The sequence below is a fragment of the Gasterosteus aculeatus genome, chromosome X (assembly GCF_964276395.1).
Source record: "Gasterosteus aculeatus chromosome X, fGasAcu3.hap1.1, whole genome shotgun sequence".
NCBI lineage: Eukaryota > Metazoa > Chordata > Actinopteri > Perciformes > Gasterosteidae > Gasterosteus > Gasterosteus aculeatus.
Window position 1 is genome coordinate 19,075,622 of NC_135698.1, and position 7,006 is coordinate 19,082,627.

General features: G+C 46.9%; 1 long non-coding RNA gene across 1 annotated transcript; it reads left to right on the forward strand.

Moving 5' to 3' along the window:
* The first annotated feature begins 896 nt into the window (after positions 1 to 896).
* On the forward strand, positions 897 to 5,646 carry LOC144383794 (uncharacterized). The gene is made up of 2 exons (XR_013451241.1): positions 897 to 1,455; positions 1,639 to 5,646. It is a non-coding gene; the product is annotated as an uncharacterized LOC144383794 (long non-coding RNA).
* The last annotated feature ends 1,360 nt before the right edge of the window (positions 5,647 to 7,006 follow it).

Here is a 7,006-nt window from a genome sequence, read left to right on the forward strand (position 1 = left end):
AACTGGATCCATGAAAGTGCACAGTGACTCGGTGAGAAGAGCTCCCTTATGAAACAGATTTTTCATCTACACAGAAGAAAGAGTCACACAAACCCAGGAAGTGATTCGTTTCTGGGGCTCACGTTGTGGTTTCCAGGGAACGCGCTCTGCTCTGTGGCGGCGCGACGCGGGAAAACTGACCTTTCAATGCTGTTGGACTTTATGGCTGTTCCTCATGTATTGTTTGACATGTACAATAGTGAGGTTTACCATTCCCCCTGACAGTCTGGTTTACATTTACAAAGGCAGATGGATTCAGCAGATCCTAGCGTCGCTCTTATTTGCTCTCTGTGAGTCAACTAACAAATCTCCTTTCTTCATTTTAGTTGTTGTATGTTTTATGGAGTCTCCCCTTTCATGGCGGGGTCGTGTTACAGGCCCGACTGTGGAGCCAACAAGCAAACTTCTCGTTCAATGCTTATGTTTGGTACATATCAGCAATTAGTCAAGCCCATTTATAATGCATGACTATGCGGTCGACCTAAAACCAGACCTGTGAGGAGTTTGCCCTCTGGCTCCGCTGTTCTTTGGTTTCACTGCTATTCCTTACGTGTCTTGAGCAAACGGGAGTCGGGTTTCTTGATGAAAATGCAGAAAGTTTGGAGATATTCCCCCATGAAGCCAATCAGCCGGCCTTTTTCTCGTCCTGTCAATCTCCAGCCGAGGGGAGACGAATCCTCAGAAGAGCGCCATGCCCGACGCAACGGCACTTAGATCATAAACCTGAGACTGCGGGTCAAATACCAGAGAGTGCTTGAAGAACTATTCGCCCCTCCCTCTTGAGGCATGGCCTCCACAGCATCCTGTAATTGTCAGCGGTTTGTGCCTGCGGGGCAGGGCGGTGACAGTGTGTGTTGCCTGACAGGTGGTTGAGCGGTTGGCTGAATGTCACACGGCTTCTTTCCTCAACCCAGGATCAGTGGAGCTTTTGACTCACGCATCCCTTTCTCCGCCCTTCAGCGCACCGACGCGGCCACAAACAAACAACTTAACGTGCTGAGGAATGCTGCTCAACGCTTGAAGCAGCGGGTGAACAGGTCTGAATGTCTAAATGAACCACAAGCAGACACAGGACTCTGGGGCGCCGGCGCCTCATACGCCACGGACTACAATCATTATAACTATCATTCCTTCTTTTGTTCTACCATTTCGTAGATTATCTGGCTGTTGCCAAAACGGCAGTTCGTTATCTGAGGAGCGATCGGCGCGTGCTGGCAGAACGTGCACGGTTCGGCCTGCCGGATTCTCACAACAGGCTTCACATGCGGGTGAAGCGCTACAGGTGCGAGCGTTCCTTTGCAGACTGCGGACGGATGATGGTGATGGGAAAGATTGTCCCGTGAATGAGGATAGGAAACACAGCCGCACCTTTGAGGCTCAAGATGGCCCGAGATGAGGATCACCTGTGGACCAAAGGTCAGATAAAAGGAAAATCCACCGCAATCTCTACTCCATCGACTGGCTAAAGCAACTGAGAAACAGAAGACACGCTGTTCTTTGACACAACCCCTGACGAGGATAATCCAAGAGACCTAACACCTCTTTAAGACCCTGATTGCTACCTGTCAAAGGACAAGAATCTACTCTTCTCTTTTACAGGGCCCGTAGTAGCCAAGAGCCAAGAAGAGAATCTTCGTCGTGGCGTAACTCAAAATCAACCTAAAAGGGTGGACACGTAATCTGGCAGATGACAGATAAGAAGAAAACCACCAGTCAGCGCGTCAGAGCCGCCGCGCAGACGAGTAGCTGGCGGCAAAATTCTTTGCTTATTTCTGGGTGTCACCCCACCACGCCGCTTTTCCTCAGGCGCCAAAGGAGTCATCGCTGCAGCAGGCACAATGAATCGCTCCTCCGCCCGCGGAGTGACGCGGTGGGCGGATGGGCTGATGGCAGCGCTTTAAAGGTGAGTGGTTTACACGGCAGCTGTTCCCCAGTGGGCCGCCGTGAACGCCCGCCGCCCGTCTTTAACAGCTGACAGACACGTGCTTTCCCCCCCCCCCCCCTGTTACGCTGGCATTTATGGCCTCACGCAGCATTTTATTGGACCATACAAGGACAAGGAAGTTGTTTTTAAGACGGCGTTATCTCAGTCAATCAAGCGGCGAGGCCGCTTCAGTCATGCACACCCTGACATGACGCCGCTGGCACCGGCGCGATAGCAACAACTTTAAGAACAAAATGTTTCAGCAGCTGAGCTGTTCTCAAGGCCAACACGGTTAGTTTTACCATCGCTTACATTCAACAGGGACACAAAACCTTTGAATACTGTGATGCAAAGTACAAGCACAAAGTTCAGTAGTAGTTTCTAGGGTTGTTTGATATTTGAGACCTCTCCATTAACCCACAGCAGCACACTGGGAAAGCGTAACCTTATTTCACGCCGGCTCTCAAATAGTGCCGAGAATTTGTGAGGCAGTTAGTGGCCGTCATTAATAACGGCCTCGGCTGGGTTGACAGCTGCTGATTGGAATGAAGAGCTGCAGCTACAAATTCTCCTGACAGCCAGGTCTCCATTACTAGGCGTCAGCTGCCAAAACAACAGTAATCAGAGAAGGAGAGAGGGGAGAAAACATGCTTTCTCGCGACAGGCACCTTCCTTTTCCGCCTGCTCTTAGAAAACATAAACAGACGAAAACACACGGACACAGAAAGACTTACTCCGTCATGGCAGCTTATTCACACGGATCAAACAACTGCCTCTTACTTACGTCATTTTCGCGTCTTCTTCTCAACGGTCAGGTTGTCGTGCCGACCAAAATAACACTGAGGGAAGTTTTTGAATTTTGAAGCTACACTTAACATACCGACGAAACGTGTTCCACATTCATTTGTACGTGTTGCTCAATCATGTTTAAAATGTATAATCATTTACTTCATTGGAAGTACATGCTTGCATTTGTTTTACTGATGAGAGACACGAGTATATGTTTTCAATTACACATGTATAACATGACGTTGTGATTCACCATAGCCCTCTATGATTTGGCCATGAACTTTCTCTATGCAAAAATCTGATTTTATCAAGATTTTGGATACGGCCCAAAATGAATTTGGCCGCCATGGCTGGGGATTCTTTTTAAAGTGGGTCCTCAGATAAAAATCGAAGGGAAAAATAGGTTTAATGTGTCTTCAAAAGATTCCCGACAACCCATTTTAATATGATCCCTACAATATCTACTCATTTCAAATCCAAAGCATGCTAAGATTTTTAAACACGCCGGTTGGGCGGCTCTTAGGGTGGCAATGTCGGCCTTTCCACGACTTCACACAGGAATATCTCGCCAGCTGCTTGATGGATTGACAGTGAATGTTGCACAGACGTAAATGTTCCCCACAGGATTACTCCGGCTCACTTAGGTTTTCATCTCACTCTACCCCCAGGTATAAAGATTTCAGTTTCTCCAATGTTTTGCGTTATGACTAATAAATGAAAAACTGGAGAACATTCCCTGCTTAAAATAACGTAATGTTACCGTTGGCATTGTGAGCATGCAGATGTTCGTGTTTAGCCAAAGTACATCTGTGCCAAAGTACAGCTTCACCGAGCCGCTAGCATGTCTGCAGACTCCAAGTCTTTTTTATGGTTATGTTTATGCACGGCGCACTTGGTTAAGGTTGGAGAACGCTTGTGGTCTGCGGTGGAATAAAGAAGATGAGATGTTGAAATGTGTTACTTCAAATGTCACATTTTACAGTATTCAACTAAAACCACAATCTTTTTCTGTGCTAAAACAAAGTGGTTCAGTGGTCTAACCCAGTGGATTTAAAAGTGTGGTCCGGGGAGCAAGAAGGGGAATCATTTAAGTGTATTACTTTATTAGTATTTTAGTCATGGCATATTCAATTACAAAACATCTAAATGCAATAACATAATCCGATTGGGGACACTGGGTAAGGATCTTATCACCTCCCACATGTCATGTAAAGCGACCACGTCCCTACAACTTCTGTTGGGTAAAGGGTAACTTCCTTTACTGGAAAAAACATTGTCTGTGTCTGTAATCCAGCCAGCAATTATGTTTTCTGATCAAACATAATTCACAAAGCAAATATGTGAATTAAAAAAGTAATTACATCGCACAAAGTCTTTTCTGCTTTAGAAGAATTTCGGAGGGCCAATGAGAGCAGGCCAGAGGCATTTGGGTCCAAAGCGATGCAGCAACAAAAAAAATACATTCAATTCTTGGAGGATTAAAAGCCGGAGAGATTTAATATCTGTGTGCAAAACGTCATGGGTGGGTAGAATTATGCATCCTGGGTGACTTCAAAGCCTCACACCACACTGTTGTCCACATGTAAAGCATGCATTGTGTACACCTCTGCACACACAGCCCAGGGAGTAACGTCGAGAGGCCCGGATGACGCACCAATGTGGTCTTCGAACTGCATGGTCACAGAACTGAGTGAGTAGGGCAGGAGGAGCATTTTTTCAGAAGCGAAAGTCTGCGGCCTTGGACAGTTTGATCCGTGTAATGACAGAGGCTTTGGTACGGGTCAACCTGTCAGCGCTGTGCCACCACTGATCTCCACTGCAGAGCATGTGAACATAGTCACGCACGGCTTGAAAACAGCGTCCCTGGGTGTGTCCCAGTGTCCACCAGGGAAGCTTGAACTAGTCATCCTGATGTCTTGTACTGGTTGAGTTATGAGGAGAAAAGCAAACACACTCCACTGATATGTTTGCTCCAATGTTATTTTATGGATGTGGTCATTAGCTCATTGTGCGTTCTGGAAAAATGTTTGGGACACTCCGCTGTAGCCAATACTCAGGCCAAAGACGGATGTGGCAGCACATAAGAAGAGCCATATTTTCTCAAAACGTCCTACTTCTGCCGTTCCACACATAAACTATGTTAAGCAGTGGAGTAGAGATTTGATGTCAGAGTCGCGTAGATTACACTGACACAAGAGTATCGCCGATGCCTCATGTATTCTACAGACTCGTCTTATACCAACTGAACAAACAAAAAAGCTCCCAATGCTCCTGGATCTCCTGGATGCACATACAGTACACATGAACATCCTTGCCTACAGACTGCATTGCTTTCACAGGAGGTGGCAGACGACCAAGAATGGGAAGCTTCATTTTATAGCTGCCTCTTCCTTGTCAGCTTTACTCCTGGCAGCCATAAAACACTCCATAATAAAAGGCTCTACATCCCAGGGAAGCAGCGGGACTGCAGCTATACATAATCCGCTCAGCTCACACCACTCGCACAGCGTTTGCATTTCTTAACCCAGAATTCATTCTGTAGGTTTACTTCAGCGTTGGTTTTAAGCATAGTGGAAAGCAGAGATCTATGGCTTAGCTGCTGGATCAACACGAACAAAGCAATAACGTGACCTTAGCTACAAGCGGGAGAGCAAGCCGGTTAATTAGCTCGTACTACATTATCCAAACAAGACCTTCAGAGAGAAGACATAATTAAAAAATAAGAAGCTTCTGGGTGGTAAATTAATACATGCATTTTGGTTTCACGTAGACACCAGTTATTACAGTCACTATGTAACATAATCAGAAATGACTTGTGTCTACTTCTGCTGTATAGTACGGTTATCTATGAAAACTCTCAAATTAAAAAGATAATATGTCATCCACCTGCCTAACTCGTGTCCCGTGTGCTTCACTCAACACTCGCGCTGCCTCTAAATCATCCTCCGCAATTGATGTACGCACTTGTAAATCCGCCGTCGAAGGTCACGCGGAAGCATGGCAGAAATGGCATGTGCCGTTATGGCAGTACAATTCACACAATATTTATGACACAGGATGTTCCATCTGGAGCTGCTTCCTGTCTGCCCCCCCCCCCCCCCCAGGCAACCCCCAGAGGACAAGCTGCCTGGAGCTACAGCAGCACTTCTCTGGGACATCTGCTCTTCTCCTCTGGGTGTAATGCAATACAGTTGCCCCACAGCAGCGGAGCTCCACGCGCAGACATAACAGTCTGTCTCCAGACAAGTAGACAGGACATTATGTTTGGTAATTCCATTATTTCATGTCTTCAGGTGGAAGAATTGGCCAATTAAAGCTATGGTTGGTAACTGTAAGAACTTTATCGCATTTGCGCTAACGGTCACTTCATCATTACAGGGTCATGAGACAGATAATCTGTGAAAAGTGTTCATTTTATCGTCATGTGGAAGATTCCGCTGGACCCAAAGATAAAACAACCATTCAGAGCCAAGAAATCGGAAGTGAAACATCAGTTTATTTGTGCTATCGTGAGTGTGTGTCTGCAGACAAAACTCTGGGTAAAGACACCTGTCCATTCGTCAGGATCATTTTTTTTAATACTCATTTGTGTGATCCGGAGGCCTCGTTATCAGATGGTAAAGGCAGGCGTGGCCTGAGTGAGCCGACGGTAACAAGGCAGCAGCCCCGATTTAACTGCTGTTAGTCATAGATCGCCATGACAGCGGCTCTCATTATCACCACCTGAATATGCATGGCATGGTTGTCGGAGCGACGCAGCCACAGGGGACTGCCACACACCATCACCTCAATTCGGACGAGAAATGAGATGTCTGATCACTCGCGCCAAATCTGATAGAAGAACAGAAATTTCGGCTCCGGCTCCTTGAAACGCAGATGCCTTGTTACTGTGCAAATTAAAAGGCAAAAGCACTCAGTCGAACATACTTCCCCGTTTCCCTTTTAAACACGGAGGAGACAGGTGAGATTATGGTGTAATTTCAACATGACAACGTTTTAATCAGGGTTTATGCGATGGACAATGTCTGCGGCACCTTCCAGCCACTCGAATGAGACAAGCGTCTCATCCCTGTGTCCTTCTGTCAAGTGTTGCAGGCTTTCCAGTCCCCCCCCCCGCTCCCCTCTGCTCTGTGTGCTGGGGGCTCTCCAGGACTGCAGGTGCACAGCCGGTCTGCCCACTACAGGTGGGCCCAAGAGAGAGAGAGAGAGAGCTCATATCTCACCCTCTTCTTGGCTCATTAAAACCTTCAGCTG